The sequence below is a fragment of the Pinus tabuliformis genome, chromosome 8 (genome assembly GCF_031772625.1).
Source record: "Pinus tabuliformis cultivar Carrire ecotype Pingquan chromosome 8, CPIR1, whole genome shotgun sequence".
Classification (NCBI taxonomy): domain Eukaryota; kingdom Viridiplantae; phylum Streptophyta; class Pinopsida; order Pinales; family Pinaceae; genus Pinus; species Pinus tabuliformis.
In genome coordinates, this window is record NC_142294.1 from 425,671,115 (window position 1) to 425,697,451 (window position 26,337).

General features: G+C 39.8%; 1 pseudogene; it reads right to left on the minus strand.

Annotated features, from left to right (window-relative positions):
* Positions 1-24,654: 24,654 nt before the first annotated feature.
* Positions 24,655-26,004, minus strand: LOC149235867 (flavonol 3-O-glucosyltransferase UGT89B1-like; annotated as a pseudogene).
* Positions 26,005-26,337: the final 333 nt, after the last annotated feature.

The window sequence follows — 26,337 nt, forward strand, 5'->3', positions numbered from 1 at the left end:
AGAATTTGTTAGCTACCTTTAGCTTGGTCAAGGATGAATCAACCCAAAACTTAACATTATCTACAATAACATCAAATTTTTTCCTTGAATACTGTAAAAAATAATGATTCATATCTTTGACAGAATCCTGTCTCAAAGACACTTCTACATCTTCAACAACATTCACTGATGAGGCATAAAACTCACCAGTAGCCAACGCATTGTTTTGTAGAGATGGTGGTAGAAGACCGGGGCTTCTGGATCCCAACAAAACAACTGAAACAGAAAACAAAACAAACACAAACAACAATGACATTTTCAACCATCCAGAGGGCTTCTCCTCCTCCCCTTCATCTTCATCATCATACATTGCCTGCTCTTTTTCAAAAATGTTCAACCTGGGTTTAAAGGCACCACCACTAGTGTTGCATGGATTTTATAAACTGTTGCTATTTCTTTTTCTTCAACCTCATGGATTTCTCTACAATCAGTGGATAAACCTACAAAAACCGTTTGGTCTCCCAGGGACTGTATTTCCTTAATCTCTATGACTTTGGTAAGTCCACTTTCTGGTTTAGATTGCAAAACCCCATGCTCCCCACAAGATATTACCCTAACTTCCAACTCTAGGTCTCTTTTTGGACGATAACGTATAAATTGAGGTCGGGGAGACAGATAATTAGTCTTAGGATTATAGGGTGGAAGGATTGTGGGCTCGTTGTGACAATTAGGAAACTGAGCCAAAAAAGCTAATGACTCACCTTCCTTGCTTAATTCAAGGATAGGTTCCTTTTCCTCGTTGGGATTGGAAACAACCCCAACTTCAGAAAGAACCTTGCAAGCTTTTCTTTTAGGCTACAAGGTAGATTGGACCTCGTCCACCTCCATACAATCCACTGAAACTTAATCACACTCTTCTCTAACATGGGAACTATATTCCACCATAGGCTCATACAGGGCTGAATTTTGGGGCTTCGGCATAGAGGGAAATTTCACCAGGACTTTGGCTCGTGATTGCATTGCAGAAGAAGGATGCCAGACAGTCTCATTTTTCTCCATCAAAATCCTTTTTTTGGGTTCAAAAACCTTGGAAGTAATTGAAAACGTTGGGGCCATGAATCTTTTCATGACTTTGGGTGTGGGCAACCTCATGCTTGCAGATTTATGAAGTTGGATGTTCTCAATCCCATTGTTCCCTTTGATCTCCTATGATTACCTATAATATGAATCATTGAACGAAGATGGTGCTCTCTGAAGATACTCTGTAGGGATATTGGTCGGGATGGAGGCGCAGAGATTGTTCGCATGATCCTTGGGATTCACATTAACATTGAAGCTCTTCCGAAGGCCATTGCCGTTTCCACATAGCATACAAAAAAGAGAAACTTAATCAAACAGGAAAATCATTCCAGCAAAAGATAAATCAACATGTCAGGAGAAACAAAAATAGGGCCAAACTACTCATTTTATTGACATCAAAGCCCAAGAACAAATTACAATACATGGGGGAGTGAAGCCCCATGATTCAACCACTTTCTCCTTCTCTAAAAACGGCTACAGAGAAGGTTCTAATTGCTAATTGCTCACTAATTCCTGGCTCAAACTTGTTCTCCCGAATAATACTTTCTTTTCATTTGCATTATTAAACTTTCTTTTGATTTGCTATTCTGAGCTAGTACAAACTGTCATAAACAAAGATACCATGAATTTCATTTATATGTATATATAACATTTATATGTATATATAGTTTTAAACAAAATAATCCACTTTTAAGTTTTCTATTAAAATAGAAGAATGAGTTGCAATATTCTTTTTGGACAGATCACATAAAAATTCATCAAAACAAAAGGAACAACACATTCATGGCTGAATGTGATGAGAAAAATGCATATCTATATGTAAAAAAGTCATCCACAATGTATTTCAGTCACCAACTTGGTAGTGACACAATTCAATATCTCCTCAAGTGGGCACTTTGACCGAATGAGAGTTAACATCTCAACCAGTGATTGCCAATAGAGGGATGATATTTCCACTCTATCCTCTATCCCTTATATTCAACCATATAAATTATTATGTGGACATGCTAGTGGAAATGAAGAGGCAAGGCATTTTAGAAGATAGGCTTTAAATGCGAAGGGATTTTAATGGTGCCTTTAAACCTAGCATTCAGATAGCTTTGGGAGGTGTCAGCAATGACGAGGAGAATGAAGCAAGACTCAGAAACGCTTAATGTTATACACTGCACCTCAATTTATTCAAGATTCAAATAAGCTTCCAGAAACAAATGCAAGAAAGCTTGAATTCATGAGAATCATGAGAAGCCCTTCATATTACTTCTCAATATAGGGATTGGAATAAACCATGTGGAGGGATCACAAGAGGACTGTCAGGTACGGTCTTGCCATCCTGCTTAACATTAACAAGGAACTGCCTTGAAAGATATGCCTGAGCAATTCCACGAGCACTAAGGAACAATACGTGGTAACCATTATCCTTAAAGGCCAAGAAAAGGTCTGCTACAACTCATTAATTCCACTATTTTCCAACCAAAGGTATGAAATATTTTTTTTTTCTTTTTTTTGTCATTGCTGCACTTGAACTATGGAAATCCTCCAATGAAAACTAATGAGAATCAAAGCCTGTCTCACAGCCTGAGTTCCCATTTCCTATGACAGTAAGTGTCCACCAACAGAAATTTCAATACTAGAGTTATATTTCACACTTGTAATCACATCTTCAGTGTATTCTCCCTATGAATAAGATCCTCATAGAGATTCTTGGAAATTGCATCAACATAGTAACCACTTGACTTTATTGGAGTGGATTGCGGGGGGGGGGGTGGGGTTACATAAATATCACAATCATTGTAGTGTAGCATATCCATGTTTGGTTAAGACTCCTCTATGCTTCTAAACTATGGGAATGATTTCTTTCATGTGGTGTATAAGAAACACCTTTCCTATATCCTTCTGTGGAAAAATGTAATCTTTAGTATAACATCTACAGGAAGGCCAATTCCATAGTGGTTTCTAGACTATCCAATTAGGCCTTCACCATGTGTACATTAGATAATGAAGTTGTATATTTCCAACTTTCGTACTAATCTCATAGCAGAATCTCGATGTGAACCTTGTGGGTGACAAAAATATGTAGTGAACACCATGAAACAAACTCCTAAGGGAAGGAACCACTAGTTAATTTTTAAATTTATGATAAAAATCTTTTAGCTTGATCTGCTTGGTGGCCTCTAGGATCAGGCCAGCATGTTCTCCATGTGTCTATGGATTTCTTATCAATATAGTCGATTAGTCCACTAAATTCTTTGGCTTATCATTCACATCAACAGTATTACTGCATACTCACTCGTAGAAACAAGAGGTGCACAGTGATTCCATAAAGCATACTTAATTTGTAAGATAGTTAATCAAGCCAAATCCATACAATTGCATCTATAAACCAACAATGTTGAACAGATTTAGAAATTATATCAAGATGTGTATGCTTCATTTTATCTCATCTACACTGAAGTAATTTTAAAATTTGACTACTTTGCATGAATGCATGAGCCTCAAATGTTTTTTCCATGTCATGGATGAATTTCCCTAAACACCTGAAGATCAGATTTAACCCTTTCTCTCCATTCCAAACTCCTTTCTAAAATAAAAGTCACCATTTCTAAAGATGATATACAAGAAGATGAGTGCTACTAACCTTGACTGCATCAATATTTTTTTGCTTGATGTCAGCAACAAAGTGCAGAGATGTGAACTTCGTGAAAGAAGTCACAAAACATCTCACTATGTTTGATTTATCACTATCTACCACTTTATGTATACAATTATTTAGATACCATAACATACAGATATGCATTGGTGATATGTAATTGAATTAGTAATGGTTTCACTTGGAAATCTTCAAGAGATGATTCAAACGATAAGGTACCATAAATGGAAGATTTAGACAACCCTGTGGAAAATAAAAGCCTAGGGGTAGAGTCAGACCCTAATAAAAAGATAATCCAAATTCATTTGTATTTATGCATAAATGAGACATTATTAAAAATACCATAGTTCTCTATCAACTACGACACTATTAATCTTTGAAAACTATGGAATGTTCGACAAGAACTGACACAAAAAATGACATGAAATCAATCAAAGATCATTGAAGTACTAATTATAACCTTCTTGTTAAAATTGGAAACTAGGGCCAAACTCCATGTGGGTCTACTTATTCATGGAAGCTGATATTTTTCTTCGATTCCTCTCATCGAGATGTGTATGATTGATCTAATGATCATCCGATTCTGGCCTTTATTCATGGAGCTATGAATTTATTTGTGTTATGGGACAATTCGTCAAGGTCAGCCAGCAACCAAATTGCCCCCACTTGTGCTCCACATTTTAGTATAAAAAGAGGTGTCTTGCTAGTCATTTGAACACACACTCTTCTTGTGATCTCTTCCTCTCCACTTGTCTTTGAGTTTTGGTGGGAGCAGAGATCCTAGGAGACAATGCTACCCTAATGAAGAGATGCACTAGATCTGAAATCAGCCATACGAAAGAAGGATCTACACAACCCTAAAAGAATATGACGTGGCTTCTAACACTACCCTAATAAATGTCATTGATGGAGGAAGTCTAAACGTTGTCATGGTGAATTTTCCCTAAAACACTGTCATGGTGAAGTTGCCCTAAAATGAAGTCATGGTGAGCTTGCCATGGATTTATGTTTATGTTCTATCTGCATTTTACTATCGTGCTAAATGTGACTGCTAATCTGGAATTGATATTGAGCTAATATAGAAAATTGAAGTAAATTTCTCTCAGCATATATCATACCTAAAATTAACATGGTATTAGAGGTGAGGTGAAGACAAAGCCCAAGCAAGAGTGAAAGAGCAAACACCGAAGATAGTTGGAAAGGACAAAAGGCTCAATGGGTTCCTCATCCTTCTTTAAATTCACCAAGGGTGTAGTCAAAGCAAAGAATATTATCTGAGTGGTGCATCGGAAGCATCTGATGACCTACCTAAAGATCACTTCCATGGGAAGTCCAGATCTAAGGGTGGAAGGAAAGGTAGATGCCTTGCCTGCAATAAGTTCGGACATTATGCGAAGGAGTGTCCGAATAGTAGGGGCACATAACTTAATGATGATAACAATCATTCCATGGACATCTTCAATGATTAGAGGAATGACAGGTAATGCAAGTCATCAAGGAAATGGTCGACTCTTCAAAACAAGCAAGGAACTCGAGGTATGAAGAATCAAATGTTGTTTATGATAAGCTAAAGAAGTATGATCTTATATTGGCCCTCTCCACTACTTCTCCTCCAAACTCTTTGGGAATCTGGCTTATTGGTTGATGTGCTTCAAGGCACTTCATCAGATAGAAGGAAGCTCTCTCTAATTTGGTAGAGATGGAAACAATCGTGGAGATTAAAATTGGAGTCAATGCCACCTATCCCGAAAAGGATGTAGGGAACGCTACCCTTCAATTGAATAAGGGTAGCTCGATTCATTAAGAAGAAGTTCTTTATGTACCTGATCTCAAGAAGAACCTGGTGTCCATTTCGGCAATTGAAATCAAAGGTTTCAAGGTGGCATTCATCAATGGAAAGGTACGTGTTTGAAAAAGGAATTTCTCAAGATGCGTTTATTCTTGGGTTCAAGGTTGGCAATTTATATCAAGTTGCAGGAAGTCCACTAGGGACCATGTCAGTTGACACATCTCTTCTATAGCACCAAAGGTCTGCTTATTATGGGGCCCTACCCAATATGAGTCAAATGGTGATAGGGATGCTTGAATTCAAGAAGATAATGAAGGTACACGTTCGATATGTACCGAAGGAAAATCTTACCAGGGGACCATTCCCCTTGTGTAGCAAGTCCAGAGGTTTGGAAGTTGTTCTAAAACGCAGTCATGGTGAAGCTGCCCTAAAATGTAGTCATGGTGAAGCTGTTCTAAAATGCAGTCATGGTGAAGACCTAAACACAGTCATGGTGAAGACCTAAATGTTGTCCATAAAATATCTACATGTTGCCTTATCTAGGCCCTAAAAGAGATTCCACATACGTTGTTCTAAGCCGTAGTTTGAGGAGGGTTTCTCATGTGGCCTAACTGTTGTGAGCACAAGCCCTAGCCGCAGTCCTATCGGGAGGACCATAGTCTTTACCTACCTGCATAGGATGAGAAGAGTTGGTCGCAGTCCTAGGGAATCTCTAGCTGTTAAAGAGTGTAACCAGATGTTGCCTAAACACTATCTGATTGTTGTCATAACAACAAAGAAAGAAAAGGCATAACGCAGTCCATGGAGAGGCATGTCTCAGCCCTCATGACTATGTAGCAATAAGAGGATGACCTTGTTGTTCAAGGGTAAAGATAAATCACCCTTACTTGCTATTGGGCTAGGCCATATGCCGTAGCTAGCAACATAGAGGAATAAACACAATGAAAGTACAATGCAACTGTTACACTAAAATTTGTCACCATGACTATTTGCAGTCAGTATGGCTCCATCAACTGTCATACTATCCTCCTTGGCAAGTCTTATACCTCTGCTCCTCATGTCAAACTCCAAGAAAGAGAGAAAGTCCTTAAAAGTCAATATAACTCTGGTTACGCAGTTTCTCTTAGCCTTACCTGCGTGTACGCACCTCAAGTTCATAAAACCTGCGTACTTGTACGCTCTGTCTGTAAAGGGGTGGGTGCGTACTCCTGTAAAGGTCAAAAGGCGCAAGTTTCACTTCAAAAAAGTTACTTGTGGTCAATTCTAGAGCATTCTAGAAGATGGTTTGACGTGGATTGAGCGCCTCCAGATGGTTCATGCATCCCAATGAAAGAGGAACTTATCCCATGAAGAGGGGAGCTATACCATTGAAAGAGGGGCTTATCCCATTCATGGTGGACCTGATTAACTTCTTCCAAAGCACTATAAATACAGGCATTGGGCCAGAGGGAGGGGAGGTTGAAAGCTGAACATTCCTAAGGGTAGATGTTGCTGAAATTAGGACTCCCTTTTAGAGCTTGAGAGGAGAGATTCCAATCCTTTCTTAGCTTCATTTGGAAGTGGGTGAGCTGATCAAAGTAAAGGAGAACTCTTGCTGGACCCTGGGAGGGACCTGCACAACACCAAGGCACTGGTTGTAATGGTTTCTTTTGTTTCCAATTAATACAATTAAGCTCATTTTTCTCAACAAGTTGTTTTATATAATTTGTTTCATATACTCCTTGGTCCTTATGATGAATATGTTTTATTATATGAGTTATTCAGGTGCTATGTAATCGTTTGCTTGTTAGTGAATGCAGGCTTCAAGGAGAAGGAGCTCATCTAGATCAGAGAGGCTGTACTACAACAAACAAGCGTTGGACTAAAGGTATGCTTTAAACACCTGGTTGCTTGTATTTTAAATGCATGTTTAGGGAAAGATAGTGCTTAATTGTCTTGTTTGTCACTAGAAAGCCTTAGCTTCTAGGGAGGTCAGTTTTGTCTGCAAAATTGACTCTTTCCGCATGACAAAATGGCAACTCTGCTGGGGAATCCATGGATTTGATTGATTTCTCTTTTGATTGATACTTTGATTTGAGAAAAGTAGATTTCTTTTTGGTTTTTGGCTGATTGACTGTGAATTTGGGTGGAATAGCTTAGGGTTAAGTTAGATTTTATTTTTTCTTGGTTTTGCTAGTAGTACGCAACCTCTGTGTTAAGCACAGTGCGTACTTGTATGCACTGCAGCTTTGTACACAGAGCGTACACGCACCTGTTCAAACAGGTTGCCTGCGTACCCTGTCAAAAGTTGAGAAATTTTCAATTTTTTCCTTTTTGCCTCTTAGATTTTGTTTATAATTTGTTTTTGCTGCCCAGATCCATTGGTTACCTGTCAGAAGTCTTCATCTAAGCTTGTTTCATTAGTATCAAGGGTTTTAGTGAAATTCATAGAAGTTCTAGCCCTAGGGTTTGATTTTTGCATTGGTCCTGTAGTGACTTTGGCTTTAGAAGTTGTAAAACCTTGGATATCCCTGGTCTTTTCAGTCTTCTTAGGAGTCGGACCTTTCATAAAATCCACCTTTGTGAGAAACCTACCTTTGTGTTGTCTCTTTGTGGAATTTTGAGAAAGCTTGTTGGTTAAGCTGTGAATTTCATTCTTAAGAAAAAGAACAAAAGGTTTTGTTTTTTGTTTTTGACTAGTTTATGATTCTGCATGAACTAGTCCTTGGTTGAATTGTGACTGAGTAAAACATCCTGGAATTATACTTTGTAGGCTTTTGCCTCATTAGATTTGCTTTTAGGTGAATTTCTCTTAGATTTGCTTTTAGGTAAAATTGATTTGATTGTCATAGATTTTTTAAAATTTGATTTTTGTTAAGTAGTTTTATATGCTTTGTTAATATAGGAAAAAATCCAAAAAATCTCTTTTGAAGAAAAGTTTGTTTTAGTAGCATTTGAAGTCTTTGAAAAGAGAAAGGAATTTTCGTGAAATAATTAGTGGTCATGTGTTGTATGCTTTGGAAAAGATAAAGAGATTGTTTCTTTGATTTTCATTGCCAAGAAAGTTGTCTTTATATCAATTTTTCATTCTCCAACTCTCTTAGCTAGGGAATTCATTGAAAAAAGAAAAATAGTATAAATCATCATAGGTGCATCTTTTTAGTGGATTTGAGTCAAGTCTACACACCATCAGTTTCATCTCCGCTACCTTTTGTCCTAAAGAAAAGCCATAAAAATTAACGCTTAAAGTAAAATCAACTTAGTAACTTTTTATTTGCTAGGGCTCTGAAACACCAATATAGATGAGGCTAGTGTCTTGGAGTAGGAGAGTAATTAACTCTCCAAGATAGCAAAACCAAACAAGTAGCTCATCTTGTGGTAGGATAAATCCAACTGTTTCATTTGTACTCTGGGAAAGCTCCTCTTAAAGGGGAAGCACGAGACCGTGTCCGAACCAGTGAGGGGATCAATCCTCCTTCATTGGGAAAGACGCCAGATACGCACGTACTACAAACGGTAAACCTCGGATTATTGTCGAGGAGCCTGGGGTCACTTGTCGGTAAACCTTGGATTATTGTCAAGGAGCCGGTAAGGGGATTGAGCTTGTTACTCTGCCCTTGCGTGCTATCGGGTCGTAGATTGTTCCCCCAGGTATATTTGTTGCTGTTGGTAACCTTAGTGACCATTATCTTTAGGATTCTACCCGAGGTGACGGTGGAGGGAAGATCCCACTGTACCTAGAGCAGATGTCGGCTAGACTCACTTGGATTTTCTGGGGGATTCACTTCACTCGAGACGGTTAAAGTGGAGGAACTTGGTCCAGTCTATTCATTAAGCAGGTTGCCGGGGTAACTGTTCCACCCGCCACTTCTGTACTGAATCCGGCGATGTTGGATTTCATCACCAACTAGTGCTTTCGGTCCGGAAGGTTACTGTTTGTGTTTGGTTTGACGCCCTAGATTCTTTAGGCGTGTGATTCGAATTTGTTTGATTCTTTAGAGACTTTAGGCGGTTTGCTTTGAGATTTTACTTTGTTTGCGTGTGCAGTAGTTAAAAGTTTTTAACTGTGGCTGAATTACCGAGAAAGTCCCGTAGACTTTGGGGCTAGTCTCCTGAGATTGTAACCGTGGCCGATTTGTTGAGGAAGTCCCGTAGACTTCGGGGCCAACCTCCTAAAGACATCCCGAGTCATTACGAAGGTTTGAAGGTCCTTGTAACTCCTAGTGGCAGTAAAGTAGGTTCACCTGAAGAAGGAGAGTCTTCGTTGGTAGTTCATCCTGATTACCAAAGTCTAGAAACAGGTTATAATCATGAAGCTATTGCAGTTTCTGAGCTTGCTGGTAGTTTTTCATCTACTAGTGATATAGGCGAAGAACCTGAGATATCTGAACCTGTTACTCCAACTTCTAGTGCTCCTGATTCACCTAGGGTAGAAAGAGTCATCACCGAAAATCTTCCTTCTGGTTTGATAGCTATTGAAGAACTTGCTCCAGAAGAAGAAATAGGCGTCCCTATCCCTGAAGATCAACCTACTATTGATCTAAGGGAGCGTGAATCCATTTTTTACAGTCCACCTAGAAGTACTACTTGGTATCTTTCGTTAACTAATTATCTGGACAACTCAGGGTCAAGTTTTTCTCCACCTCGTACTCCTTATCCACCTGGAGGTATTTATACTCCTGTAAATATGTCTGGTCAGTCGTCCATGTTTACTCAATCGCCTGAATCTTTTTTCTACGACGGTCCTTCTGTTCCCTCTGGGTATCAGTCAGTTTCTGGTACTTTTGTGAGAGCATCTCCTCAACCCATTGAACATGGGTTATTAACTGGAAACAATGGTAGTAAACCGTTGGCCGTAGGAGACATTTACATGATGTCAGGTTCAATTCCCAGTTCTCAACCTCAAGGTGGCCAGTTACCGCCTGGGGGGCAGCCTTAATTAATGCCTGGGGGGCAACCTCAAGGTACACAAATTGTGTCTGGGGGGCAACCTCAAGGACAGTATGTACCCGTTGTACAGTACATTCCTCAAGGTCAACCCCAGCCTCAATATGTACCCCAAGGTCAACCTCAGTATCAATTTATACCTCAAGGTTAACCCCAGTATCAGTACTTACCTCAAGGGTATCTACCCCAGGGTCAGTACTCGAGTCAAGGTTATCAACCACCCCAAGGTCAATCTTATGTTCAAGGTACGGGAAACGTACCTTTCAATTATCAATCCTACCCTCAATCCGGTTATGGATCTCAATATCCTCAACTTGTTATGGGTCAATACCCCGGAATGAACATAGTGTGGGATCCATCACAAATTCAACAGGTATTGCAGCCAAGTGTACAGTTGTCATCTCAAACTGGACAACCTTTAGTTTCTGGTTCACCCTAGCAACCAGTCCAGTCTAATGTTCAAACTTCTGTACCTTCGGTAGTTTCTCAGTCTGGGCCTATTGCGCCTAGTACTCCATCTCAAACGACTGCTGCAACTACCGCAACATCTGTTCAGTCTACCACACTTACTTCTGGAGTATCGACAGCTCCGGTTTCTACTGTCTCTGCAACTACTCCTCAGACATCTTTACCAATGTCTGGATCCACGATTCAAACTACTGTTCAGATGCCTGTAGGACAACCTGGTTTAAGTATGGTTGTCACTAGTCAACCGCAATTCGCTTATCAACCGTACCAGGGATAGTACCAATACGGGCCTGCTGTCCAGCAGCCAGTTTACCAGTATCAACCGTATCCTGGGTACACTTATCAACAACCACAGCAACCCCAGTACGGTCTGGTTAATCCTGGTTTTCCAGGAGGATACAATATCCCGAATGCGATTCCTATTCCAAGTTATCCTGGATATCCTCCTCCTGGGACTAGTCTCGTGACCCAGAGTTTTAGGGATCCTAATCGGCAATTACCGTGTATCACAACTTTGGATTTACCAGACTTGACGCGCCTAACGAACGATCCAATCAATTATCTTCCATTTTGGCCGCCAATGCCAAATAAGTTGCCCAGTGACATTCCCAAGTTCAAGGGTGAGTCTGGAGAGGACCTGTCGAATCATGTGATGACTTACCACCTCTGGTGTGCCTCAAATTCCATCTCGGATGATTCGATCCGCTTACGTCTCTTCCAGCGTACTCTCATTGGTCTCGCGGCCAAGTGGTACATTGAGTTACCACGGGCCTCTTTTTATAATTTTAGCCATTTAGCTACCTCGTTCCTAACTCATTTTCAGTTGCTGGTCAGATATGATAATGGCACGGAGTTACTAACTTCATTAAAACAATCGACATCCACTTATATTTCCGATCATATTCATGAATGGAGACGTCGAAGGCAGTTAGTGAAAGTTTTTATCCCGGACCAAATCTTAGGTGAATGGTTTGTTAAATCATTGTTACCGAAGATTACTGAAGACGTAGCTAAGGCCAGAGTAGTTACTGAGGAGCAAGTGATTGCTCAAGCGCAGTACCTTGACTTAGTTTACACTCAGTCAGGTACGTTACATGAAAAGATCCCAGATCTTCCAAAGTCAAATCAAATCGCTGCTACTCCTTCGGGATCTCATGCTGCTGATGGCATGATTGGTACGGTGAACACTAAAAGCAAGAAGAAATCTTCAAAGAATTCTTCTCCTATTATAACCTTACCAGACTCCCCGACAGGAGATTCTTCTGCTGAACTTTCTACCGACATTCACGCTGTAGAGTCATCTACGGCTAAATCAAAAACCGGTGGAAAGAAGAAAGGCAAGAAGAAGAATAAACCAGAAAAAACTCCAAAGGAGAAAACTGAAAAAGCGGAATCCAATGATGAAAAATGTCTTATTTGTGAAGAAGAACACTTTACAAGAGACTGCCCTCATCGAGCAGAGGTTGCGAAAATCGTCAAGGGTTCCCAAATTCCTGCTGTCTTGAAGGACCCATTTCCGAAAGATAGCAAAATGATAGGTTCTTCCTTAAGTGCCACTGAAGAACCCATATTGATGATGTCTCATATAAGGATTGCGACTCGATCGCAAGATTATGGTAGTAAAAGTCCTGTTGATGGATCGAAAGAAGCAGAATCTTCTCATGCAAATCCATCAACCTCAGCTCCCGGTTCCGATCCACTACAGATCGAGAAACCTAATCCTGACTTAGTAATCAAACTGCCTGCCAAGGGTGTACTTCGAAGGTCTGCTTTCAATCGAGAGAGAGGCCCAGAATTACAACATTGTTGAGGATTTAGCTGTTTCACCCTCAGCAATGTTGGCTTTGGAAGTGCTGCAATCATGCCCAGCACAACGCAAATTACTTTTGTCGGCTATAGGAGCTGTTGATGTTCAGGACCCGAACCTAATAATCTTTGATCTAGAAAATAGTACATTGCATTTGCCTCATCAAATGGCTTTCCAGATTCCAGTGATAGTCAAAAACAGGCCTATTCATCGGACTGTAATTGATGAGGGAGCTTCCACATGTATTATGTTGATGCAGTGTTGGAGATCGCTTGGTTCTCCTTCACTAAATCAATCCTCGACAATTCTTAAGGCCTTTGATGGCCGTGGGTTCCGTCCTTTTGGCATTCTACAGGATTTGCCTATAGGGGTTGAAGGAAAAACCGTTAGTCTAGACGTGGAGGTGGTTGATGCCCCTCTAGACTACAACTTTCTCTTGGGTCAAAGTTGGACTTACGCTATGACAGCGGTCGTTTCATCGGTCTTCCGAGTAATAAAGTTTCCACATAATGGCAAGATCGTAACAATAGACCAGCTGACTTACTTTTCATCCGACCCAACCTCTTCAGAGAGTATCCAGCATGTCGGTAAAACGACTATCCCATATAAGGATGTTGGTGTAGGTTTAGTTAAAGATGTCGGTTTACTGGGAACTTTTCCTTTTCCTCCACTCAACGCTTCGTCTTCATTCGCAACCATTCATATGATTACATCAGATACTATTTATTATGATGATCCATGGATCGTTTCTTCTGAATCTGAAATCAACTCGTTTGGTAATTCTATTCCGTTGAGTCCATATGAAATTGCTTATGAAGCCGTGCAGTCTTTTACCGACCCGTGTTCAACCAAAGTCGACCAAATGAATGTGGTCCATGAGGAATCACTTTTCACATCAACCTCGGAGTTAATAACGTTTCTCGAAGTTGTGTCATCTGACGAACAACTTCGTGAAGTCGTGTGTGTAGACGATTTACCATGGGAAGATCTCCATCACAGATCTTCTTTTTTACCTGAGGATGATCATTTTGAAAATGATTTCTCATCAGTTTTTATAGCTGAATATGTCAAAGAGGCTCAGAATCCCATGAAACATCCTGATTCAGAGTTGAATTTGAGAAATATTTCTCGAACTCTTCCCATTGACATTTCAGTAAAGCCTGGAATTATTGAAAACATTCATATAGGTGCCTCGTGTCCAGATGACAAAATTCAGACATACAAGGCCCTATTTCAAGAATTTTGCGACGTGTTTGCCTGGTCCTATGAGGAAATGCCAGGAATTGATCCCGCAATTGTTGTTCATGAGATCAAGACTTACCCGGATGCTAAACCCGTCCGACAATGTTTGCGTCAGATTCACCCACGAAAAGCTGCTACAATTAAAGCAGAAGTTGAGAAGCTGTTGAAAGCAGGTTTCACTTATCCGATAACGTTAACGGATTGGGTATCGAATATTGTTCCGGTTAACAAAAAATAGGGAACAATAAGAATATGCATCGACTATAGGGATATCAATCGAGCTTGTCCCAAGGACAACTACCCAACGCCCTATATCGATCAAATCATTGATGATTGTGCCGGCAGTGAAATATTTTCCTTTATGGACGGTTTTTCCGGTTACAATCAAATCAATATTCTACCTGCCGATCAACCAAAAACGGCTTTCATTTGTCCATGGGGGACATTTGCTTACTGCAAATTACCTTTTGGGCTTAAGAATGCTGGAGCAACTTTTCAAAGGGCGATGTCTTATGCGTTTCATGACATCAAACACATTGTGCAACCGTATCTCGATGATTTGCCCGCTCATTCATTACATCGAGCTGATCACCTTGTCCATTTACGAGCAATCTTCATGAGGTGTAGGCATTATCGTATTCGGTTGAACCCACACAAATGTGTCTTCTGCATAGAAGTGGGACGATTACTGGGATTTGTAGTTTCAAAAGCCGGCATTCGCGTCGATCTCTCGAAGGTAGAAGCTATCATCAAATTGCCTCCTCCTTCGAGTCTTCGCCAACTCCAAAGTTTGCAAGGGAAAGCAAACTTTTTACGACGATTCATTCCTAACTACGCCAAGGTTACAAAAGGTTTTACACGGTTGTTGAAACAGAACGCTCAATTCTCTTGGGATGAGATAGCTCAGAAATCTTTTGATGCACTTAAACATGCGTTGACCCATGCACCGTTGTTGCATCCTCCCAACTACAACCAGGATTACTTTTTGTACCTTGCCACCTCCCATTCCACCATTGGAATGGTGTTAGTTCAGGAAGATGAATTCGGAACGGAACATGTGATATATTATCTTAGTAGGACATTAAATCCCACTGAGCTAAAATACTCACATGTGGAGAAATTGGCATTGGCAGTCGTTCAAGCTGTCCAACGTTTTTGTCACTACATTTTACTCCGTAAAACTACAGTCATTTTGGATTACAACCCTATGATTTACATTTTGACTAAACAATTGCTAGGGGGCAAGTACTCCAAATGGATTGTCATCCTGCAGGAGTTCGACTTGGAGTTCGAAAAATCTAAGTCTAAGAAATCCTTAGTTTTTGCAGAGTTAATGTGTGACTTCCCGCATGTTGACATAGAAACTGTGGCAGAAGAGCCCATTGCGGATGAATCTCTGTTTCTAATCAGCACTTTAGATCCGTGGTTTGGGGATATCATCATCTATCTCCAAACCCAATCCTTTCGGCCCGAAGCTTCAAAGTCAGAACGTCGGAAAATTCGATTCCAGTCCCAACAATACAAAATTATTGGAGATACTCTTTATCGACGTGGGGCAGAATCTATTTTTCGACGTTGCTTAACTCACGAAGAGGCAGAAAGGGTTCTAAATAACTGTCACTCTGGAGCGTGTGCCGGTCATATGTCTGGGTATGCCACAGCCCAAAAGGTGTTGCGCGCTGGCTACTTCTGGCCGTCCATGTTTAAAGATTGGATTACTGCGGTTCGAAAATGCCACAACTGTCAAGTGTTTGATCGAAAGATGCGCGCTCCACCTGCTCCTCTCCACCCTATAATTGTCGTTGGTCATTTTGCCAAATGGGGTATCAATTTTATTACATGTAACCCTCACTCGGCCGGGGGGCATGCATATATCATCCTTGCAGTTGATTATTTTACTAAGTGGGCCGAGGCGATGCCTACATTCGAGGCTGACGGCAAGACAGCTGCAATTTTCGTATTCAATCACATAATTGCTAGGTTTGGTGTCCCACAAGCGATAATCACTGACCATGGGCGCCATTTTCGAAACGTTATGATGACAGAACTTACAGGCCAGCTTGGTTTGCGTCACGATAGTTCAACTCCTTATTATCCACAAGCGAATGGTTTGGTTGATTCTATCAACAAAGTTTTAGTTATCATGATCCGATGAATCATTGGTATTCATCAGTCAAATTGGCACAACATGTTATTTTCAGCACTTTGGGCGTACCGAACCTCAGTGAAAACATCTACAGGGTTCACTCCTTTCCAACTAGTTTATGGTTTGGAAGCTGTGTTACCCATTGAATGCAAAATCTCGTCACTGCAAATGGCCATCGAGTTACTTCCAGCTACTTCTGAAGAGGAGAAGTGTTTATTATAATTAGCTCAATTATATGAGAATCGACGTGATGCCGCATTGGCAATCGAGACTCACGCAAAACGAATGAAAGCTCAGTATGATCGAAATGTGACCCCTCGAAATTTTTTGGAAGGTGACCTAGTGTTACTATATGATCAAGCTAATGATAAATTGGGTGCTGGAAAATTCTTTCCTATGTGGCATGGGCCCTATATTGTAAACCCAGAAATGGACTTTACCTAAAGAGGTATTATGCTTAAAAGATGGGTATGGAGATTTTAGTTAGGTTAGGTTTTTCTTTCTAGCTGGTGTGTTTGTTAGTTTAGACAGTGTGCTTAGCTTAGAAAGTGTGTTTTCGTCGTTATTTTGGCTTATCTTGGTTTTACTCTTGATGATGCAGATGTCGATGCCTCTCCAAACATACATTGGTTTCGCTGATGGTGCTTGTCGTAGTACACGAAATATCTCTTCCGTAGCCTGGGTCATCTATTCGCCCTCTGACGAGTTAGTTTCTATGCATGGGGTGAGCCTCGGTCAAACAACAAACAACATTGCAGAATACAGTGCAGTGATTGAGTTATTGTCTGAATCTATCTCGTTTGGGATTCGGAGTTTGATAGTGAGGTTAGATTCTGAACTCGTTGTATTACAACTTAATAGAGTGTATGCCATTAGAAATCCAGTGTTATTAAGGTTATTTTTGAGAGTGCGTCTCTTGGAACGTGAGTTTGATTACATTGAATATCAACATATTCCAAGGTCTTTAAATACATTAGTAGATGCAATTGCTTCTCGAATGTTAAATAGACATTTGCAATAATCATACATGTAAATTCAAAAACATTTTATCACACATGTTTAACAAGATAAGCCGGTAATAACGATATATATAGATAGGAGTGTGTCAAAAAATACATCGTCGTCGATCATAGGTTGAAAAACACCTTATGACTGGCAAAAATGATAAGTACAAAAAACCAAAATGTCACATGTGTCTACAAAAACGACCATCTAAATCACTGGTGATGAACTCTATATGACACCACTGCACGAGCCACCCTACACAAGAACCTCCTAAAAGGTCCTGGGACTCCGACTACAAAACGATGAAGCCTGATAGGAAGATCATCTATAGTAGTCTCCGGTATGTCTGCTGTAAGACGCTCTAGGTCATGCTCCAACTCAGCTAAAGTCTTTGTGGCCTCGTCCTGTGGGGCCGGTGCCACTGCAACTAGTAGTCTCCTCTCGAAAGGCCGGAGATTGGCTGGTTGACGTGGGTCTACATCTGCATTTTGAAAATTGTCACTGTCAGTTTTGAGATGATATAAAAACAAAAAAAATAGATAGTTTAAAAACTTGTAGAAAATGAAGTTACCTGTATCATCCCACTGTTCTCCCGGTGGAAGAATCATGTCCGGATCTCCACGAAAATCAACTCCGGCATAAGGAAAATCCTGTATCGAAAAGACCTGGTCCTCTAACCAGTGAAAGTACTTCGGAGTAAATCGAATAATCTCCGTTCCCTCATCAGGATGACGGGCCAGTACCGTAACCCATCGCATCAACTTAGGCTCTCGAGGAAGCCCAACACCAACAGTGAGCTACTGTGGGATCAGCATCAGAACCCTCTCTAGAGCAAAATTGACAACTAAAGGCCCATAACCAAAAGTCTTCAGTTTCCCATTTTTGACTCTAGTTAGTTGGCCTTTTACATTGGCCAACACAGCATCACACCAGTTAAAAATGGTTCCTTGATAGCAATCAATCGCCATCCGCATTTGGGACCCAGTGGCAATGTGCAAAGCGGCAGCTCCGCAAAGTCCGGTAACTGTAAAGGCAATTACGATAAGTTCAGGACGGGATATAGTCTTGATCTCTATCCCCTTCTCCTGGTTCTGAGTGTTACACCACTCTAGTCGGAGACTAGAGATGGACTAGCCACCCGGCCTAGTCCCGAACAGAGTCAAGTGTTTGCCCCTCTTGGGCAAACCAGTGAAAAAGTAAATATCTGAGGGCTCTATCTCGAGCTGGTGCCCTCCAATATAAAAGCATTGGTCCTGAACATTCCACCTTTCTACCAGCCATTCCAGAAATCTCACTTAGGCCCTCATGCCAGGTATGGCCCAATATTTATAAAGGTTGCATGCCTTCAAATCATCAATTGACGGTTGATGATAAATGGTAGCCAAATCGACATCTTCGTTCTCTCTCTCGCGCCAATCAAGCATGGTGGGCAATCTACACACCAAAAAACATCTGTTAGATTAAATAAAATCAAAAAAATTTGGTCCTTTTTGAAGAGATTGGGGTTTGAAAATCCGTTTTGCGGGGTACACACCCCGCCTTTAGGAACAGAGCGTGGGTACGCAGGTTCCCTTAAGGCAAGGTGCGTACAGGTCACTAGTGGAGCACCTGCGTACCCCGAAAGGCGGACCTTGAAACCCCAAAGCCTCCAAAAAATGAAATTAGGGCCTAAAAATGAATTCCGAACGGATGAAAATGAAGAGGAGGATGTTGTAGAATACTTGAAAGAGACGGTGTTCGGTTTCGACGGTCGGATTCTCCGCAATGTCCACAGGAAGTTTCTTGCCAAAAGCCCTTTTGCTCTCCTCAACAGTAAAATGGTAAAAATGAATTGGTAAAAGCCCTTTTTATAGGTTTTTTGGGTAAATAAATGGTAAATTTGTTTATTTTTCACCATGAAAAGGTATTTTTCAAAGTATTTTTATCTATCGTAAACAGGTATGAGTAATGTGTTGGTTTTTGTGCAGGATAAAGGATTTTCAGGGAAAGTTGTCATTTTTTACAAACAAAAACATCAGAGTCATATTTTAAGCCCTTTTCTGACTCCTAAAACATGAAAAGATTGTCGAGTGTTTCTTTTACACTCGTTAAAACGGAATTAAAAGACGGTCCTCTTATAGCCCTTTTCTGACCGTAAAAACATGAAAAGATTGCCAGATTTTTGTCGTTTCAAATTCGATATTGGAAATAAAACGACGTGTCCTTGATCGCTTTTTACTTTTCAGGTCAAAGACACTAATCATGAAAGTACTCCTTGGTCGTAAAATATCAAGCGGTTCTCTCAAGTATTATTTTATACTTTTTCGGGCTTGGGAGTCACAAACTTATGAAAAAGGTCAACCCTGGAGTCTTCTTAAGTTTTTCAGACTCTCTAAAATTGAAAAATACTGAGTTTCTCCTATACTGGACTCGTTAAAATTTCACAGTAAAGGACCTGTTCGATTACAAACAGGAACGGACCACTCCTTCTTAGGGTTCGAATCTAAACTAAGTTGGACTCATCCGAAGGATGAGCTTATAATCAAGAAAATGTTATTCTCCTCAAGCTTGTTAAAAAATAAAGAGGTACTTGCCAGAAATGGTGGGGGAAAAGAGAGAAAAATGAGCCTATTTGTTATTCTTTTCCTCAGAGAAACCTTATCATCGCTCTTGAACACGACACTTTTCATTCACCTGGGTTGAGAAATCCTTTGCCTCACAGTTGATCAAACCACATTGAAAGTCTTCAACTAGGTATTAACTTTGGGTCAAATGTCACCAAGCCATCTGTTGTGTCGTTATGTGTTCAAGAGGTCACTGCAAATAAACCATTCATCTACAAAATACCTGTCATCCATCTTGACCATCCCTGAGTCAGTCCTTACAGCTACATTTCTTCAACTTGATTTATGATTTCGTGTTGTGGGCTTGCCTACGACAGATCGCTTTCTATCGACATCAGCACATTATCTAGAAAGATGATCTAGAAATCGTCAGTACCTTGAAATCCGCATGCATCAATGGCAGATTTCTCGCCTTCGACGACAGTTTACATCATTGACTTTCGATCGAAGGATTCCATGACATGTTCGACATCAGCACATTCATTCACATCTCATGGATTGTACTGGGTACTTTGAGAACCATTGACATCACTGGTGGTCTCTCTCACACTTGTTAACAGTTTACATCATTGACTGGTAATCAAGTGGTTTCTACCATGCTCGACATCAACTCATTTATTCACATGGATAGAATCGTACTATTTCGGGAAATAGAAATGAAGACCTTGGATCTAGTTTCCACCATCCAGGCTGCGAGGAGTTTTGTATTCATTGTATAGTAGACTAATTATAAATAGATGGCTGCGTCCATACTGTGTCTACATAAGTCTATGATTATGATGTACTGCGAAATCATTCCTGTATCAGAGCAGTAGTTAGTTTGTTAGTTAAATTTTTTGATCTGAGTATGGGAATGCCTACCTCAGTGATGATATGATCTCATACATGTATTTTGTGTTGAATACTTGCAGGTTCCAACCGGGCTCTCCACAAGATAATCCTTGAAATGATAAAGTACTTCACCCTTCCTAGATGATATGAAACCCTAATCTACTACAGGCTTTGCACTTTAGGGGGCAATCTGTTACACTAAAATTTGTCACCATGACTATTTGCAGTCAGTATGGCTCCATCAACTGTCATACTATCCTCCTTGGCAAGTCTTATACCTCTGCTCCTCATGTCAAACTCCAAGAAAGAGAGAAAGTCCTTAAAAGTCAATATAACTCTGGTTACGCAGTTTCTCTTAGCCTTACCTGTGTGTACGCACCTCAAGCTCATAAAACCTGCGTACTTGTACGCTCTGTCTGTAAAGGGTGGGTGCGTACTCCTATAAAGGTCAAAAGGCACAAGTTTCACTTCAAAAAAGTTATTTGTGGTCAATTCTTGAGCATTCTAGAAGATGGTTTGACGTGGATTGTGCGCCTCCAGATGGTTCATGCATCCCAATGAAAGAGGAACTTATCCCATGAAGAGGGGAGCTATCCCATTGAAATAGGGGCTTATCCCATTCATGGTGGACCTGATTAACTTCCTCCAAAGCACTATAAATACAGGCATTGGGCCAGAGGGAGGGGAGGTTGAAAGCTGAACATTCCTAAGGGTAGATGTTGCTGAAATTAGGACTCCCTTTTAGAGCTTGAGAGGAGAGATTCCAATCCTTTCTTAGCTTCATTTGGAAGTGGGTGAGCTGATCAAAGTAAAGGAGAACTCTTGCTGGACCCTGGGAGGGACCTGCACAACACCAAGGCACTGGTTGTAATGGTTTCTTTTGTTTCCAATTAATACAATTAAGCTCATTTTTCTCAACAAGTTGTTTTATATAATTTGTTTCATATACTCCTTGGTCTTTATGATGAATACGTTTTATTATATGAGTTATTCAGGTGCTATGTAATCGTTTGCTTGTTAGTGAATGCAGGCTTCAAGGAGAAGGAGTTCATCTGGATCAGAGAGGCTGGACTACAACAAACAAGCGTTGGAATAAAGGTATGCTTTAAACACCTGGTTGCTTGTATTTTAAATGCATGTTTAGGGAAAGATAGTGCTTAATTGTCTTGTTTGTCACTAGAAAGCCTTAGCTTCTAGGGAGGTCGGTTTTGTCCGCAAAATTGACTCTTTCCGCATGACAGCAGCACAGTGGACAATATGGTGCATCACATGATGTAATAAGATGCACCATGGTTGTATTGTCAACACCAACATGGTTGTATTGACACTATGTGTAGATGCAACATACTTGGATGGATGCTACATGATAAATGCAGTCACTATTGTGGGCAGCATGGATGCAGTACAGTGCAACACAATGGTATAGCATGGTGATGATGGCCATGTAGATATAGCAGTAGCTCGATGCATTGAAGAAGCTAGTTGATGATGAGTATAACATGATGATGTGATACTGCTCAGTGATGGGAGAAACATAGTGATGAGAGAATCTCAGTGATTGGGTGTAGCACAGTGCTAGGTGTAGCTTGATGATGAGGTATAGCACAGTGATGGGTGTAGCATGGTGATGGAGTCACCTTGGAGGTTTAGTTGAAGCATTATGCCTTCACTTGAGATCAGATTAACTACCTCATTACGTTATCTTCATGGTCAATATCTCTGATCTTATCTTGTCAAGTCAAAACGTTGACTTCTGATGTATATGTAGTATCTCTCTCTCTACTGAACTATTGAAGAATACATAAGAATAATTTATCAAGGGTTTCCCCACATTGGGGTTTGTCCCTGGCTAGTGCCACATCTTGTGTCCTCTTGTCTTGGCTTGTTTCCTGCAATTTACGTTTATGTTCTATCTACATTTTACTATCATGCTAAATGTGATTGCTAATCTGGAATTGATATTGAGCTAATATGGAAAATTGAAGTAAATTTTCTCTCAGCATAGAACATACCTAAAATTAACACTTCTCTAGTATGTGTCCATCACTTTACATAACATAGGCAATTGGGGCATTTCTAGAAGCAAACATAATAGAAATGACCATTGAAGCAATATGCAATGAAATTAGAATGAGCTATGTTAATAGTCAAAAATGTTGATTTCAAACATGACAAGCTACCCAAATTAATCCAAGATAAAAGGAGTTCAATTTTAAAGATAAAAGAACACAAACCTCAACATGCCCATGTTAGCGGAATTCCATTGTTGAGTAGTAAATGGGCCCGCCAAAAGATATTTTCCTATTGATTTTGATAAAATGCATTAGCTTTTGCATTTATATGCCTGACCATCTTTTCACCTTCGACCATCTAATGCCCAACATTGGAATTTGCAGTTGTCATGAAGGTACCTGTGAACCACCTGGAAACATTTTTAAGATCTATGAGAAGAACCCATATTGCATAGTTAGCAAATTAATGGGAAGCCATAATCCTCTGCAAGAACCCATCCTCTGCAAGATCTATCAGAAGAACCCATATTGCATCTTTCATAAAATCAAAATGAATCCTCTGCTTTTTCTAAAAACAAAATGATATTTTTTGAACTACTTTTGACTCTACTTTTTTTGAAACTATAATGATAGGCTTATGATGGTGTAATCATTCATATTTCAAATTATAAAATACTAAATCAGTTATAAGTTCTTCAAACATATCTAAGCCAATCCTCCTACATCTTGAAATCTAGTGTATCATTTTTTTCTCTTTCGATCAATCATTCAACATCTTCCCTTTTTAGTCATTTTTTTGTCTATGCTCTTTCTCTTGGTAGCTAAGGGCTTAATTAGATCTATTAGAGAAGCCAAGAGATCAAATGGTTTAAACAAAATTAAAATAGGGATCTCTTTTACCATGAATCGTGTTTTATTTTTGAACAATGTCCTATTTTCTATAAATGGATCTGTTTGGAAAGAAAGTAAACTGAGAGAGATTTTGGACAATTGCAATATGGGTTCAGAGATGGAAATAAACTTCCAAATCAACCACTTGTTTTAATGGTTTGAATGAAGAATAAGAACAAAGGGGCCTTCTCTATTTCCATATATGTTATTTATTTTTAATGTGGGGTCAAATACATGGGTTTAAAACTTGAAGCCCCATGACTACAAGAAAAAAGATTGGGGATGGTTGCTGGAAAAGTTGTAAGCTCAAATTCCACATTGGAGTAACAAATAGTTGTCACTTGGAGAAGAGTTGACATTGGTCAAATCAGTATTAATGTCATCCCAGTATTTTGGCAAGCTCCCTAAATTCAACGTTCATTGTGCCCTGATTCCAAAGAAAGATAGGCTAGAGTCCTTTGCAGAATTTAGACTCATCTCTTTGTGCAACTGTGTGTACAAAATTGTTTCAAATATTCTAGCCTCGAGAATAAATAAAAAATTATCACAAATGCCATTTCTCGAGAGAAGTTTGGCTTTCTTGGAGATAAGAAACTTTATGAAGCAATTGGTGTTTCCCAAGAAGGGCTTCACACAAGAAAATCTAAAAAGTGCAAGGCAGTAGTTTTAAAACTTCACCTCTTCAAGGACTATGATCAAGTTCTATCACACAGGGCCATGTATCCTACTTTTCCATGAGTTCAACATGTAAATTAGTTGAAACACGACATGTCTTCTACATGCCTATGAGAAATTTTTGTATAGCCTCAACTTTTGAAGTGATTGAAATTATTTTTCTAAGCAGATTGAAAATTGTAGAATCCTTCGTTTTCTTTTTAAACATAACATATCATTTTAATAACTTTTCATGTTTTTTCATAAAATCAAAATGAATCCTCTACTTTTTTCTAAAAACAAAATGATATTTTTTGATCAACTCTTTTTGACTCCATTTTTTTTAAACTAGAATGATTGGTTGTAATCATTCATATTTCAAATCACAAAATACTAAATCAGTTATAAGTTCTTCATACATTTCCGAGCCATCCCTCCTATGTTTTGAAATCTTCCTTTCTATATAATGACAATTGAACAAATATGGATTTTATTGCAAATATGGGTAGCAAAAGTCCCTATCCAAAAAGATGAAATTAGCATAATCCCAGGACAAGATTAAAACAAGATCTATCTACTTGGAATGAGATATGGATCCCCCTTCTTGCACTACTAGTTTCACTTCCTTTCTCAGCTCCTCTGCCCTTTTCATCTCATCTCCTTCTCTTCGCATAAGTTGTTTCATTGCAGTTATCAAGTCATCTCTATTGGGCACTGTGGTGTCACCTTCACAAAACCTGATTCCCACCTTGAGATAATCAACTAATAATGCATCAATATAGTATTGATCTGCAGTCATGGGCCACGTTATCAGTGGGACTCCCATTGTGATGCTCTCCAGGGTAGAATTCCACCCACAATGGTTAAGAAAACCTCCAACGGAGGGGTATGAGAGGACCAAGAGATGGGGTGCCTAACCTCTAATTACCAATCCTTTGCCCTTCATTCTCTCTTCAAAACCTTAAGGAAGCATGCCATATTCATCAACATGCATACTACTAGGTGGATCCCTGATGACCCAAATGAAGGAATCTTCACTTGCCTCCAGCCTTGTAGCCATCTCCTATATTTGTTTATTAGAGACAAAGGTCTGGCTGCCAAAGAAAATATAGATAACAGACTTCTCTTTCTGAGAATCCAGCCATTGCAGACATACCAATTCTTTGATTAAAGTGGGTTTCCCTCTATCAATCATGTTTGTTCCACGCTCCAACTCGAAAACATCAAGAGGAAGTAGAGGACCTACAGACCAAACAGGCATACCAAAAACAACCCTGCACAAATGATCTATATAAACGACTTCTATATCGTAGAAAGTATTGATAAGGGTACCCCAACTTTCCACATTCAAATCCATGTTATATCTAACGAATTTAATGACACTATATGAATTCTTGTACCTACAGAGAAGGGGGGAGATTTGATACTGGGGAAAACTAATAGGATGATGTAGATCAAGAATATGGGTTGCATCATTATCTGCTAATACTTATTCATGCAGCATGTATTTCTAGAGAGCATGAATGATAGAAGTAGAAAAAGCAGCGATGGGGTAGAACACTATCATGGGTATGTCGAGCTTGGCAGTTGTGTTCTGAGTCCAACCAAGGAAGAAATCATTGATAGTGCAAACAGGAGGGTGGAACCCATCTGAGCTCGTGTTCTGATGGTCGAACAAATCTTCTATTGGATGAGCGAGCTCCTTGATTGAATACATGAAGAGTGGGAAGAGATGAAGTGCGGGAAGTTGCTCTATATTTTCACATCCCAAGGGAATTCCTTGGGTAGGAGGGAAGGGGATGATAAGAGGTTGAATGCGAAGGCCCTCTGTAGAAGATGTGTGCAATAGAGAATTAAGGACAGATTAATTTTGCGAAGTTGTGAGGATTGTTAGCGAGAGCCCATGAGACGCGAGAGACGGGAAAGATCAAGAATATGAATGTATATCTTGTAGCCTCTAGGGTACATAATTTGGGGTGCATCTCATCCCTTTTAAGTCCTCATATATGGATTGTTAAAGAGGAAATTTAGTATTGATTATGTATGTTAGGAGATAGTATAAAGGGATAAGAAGTTTGGCATGTGATTACGATATGAGAAGATAGGAAATGGGGCGGAGATCTAGATCTATTATGTCTTTATTTTCATCCACTAAATATGGATGACAAAATAGACAACAGTACATGTGGGCATAAATAAAGAGGAGGTGGGAAATAGCCTAAATCAAGTAGACAATTTTTAATTGAATAAGACATGA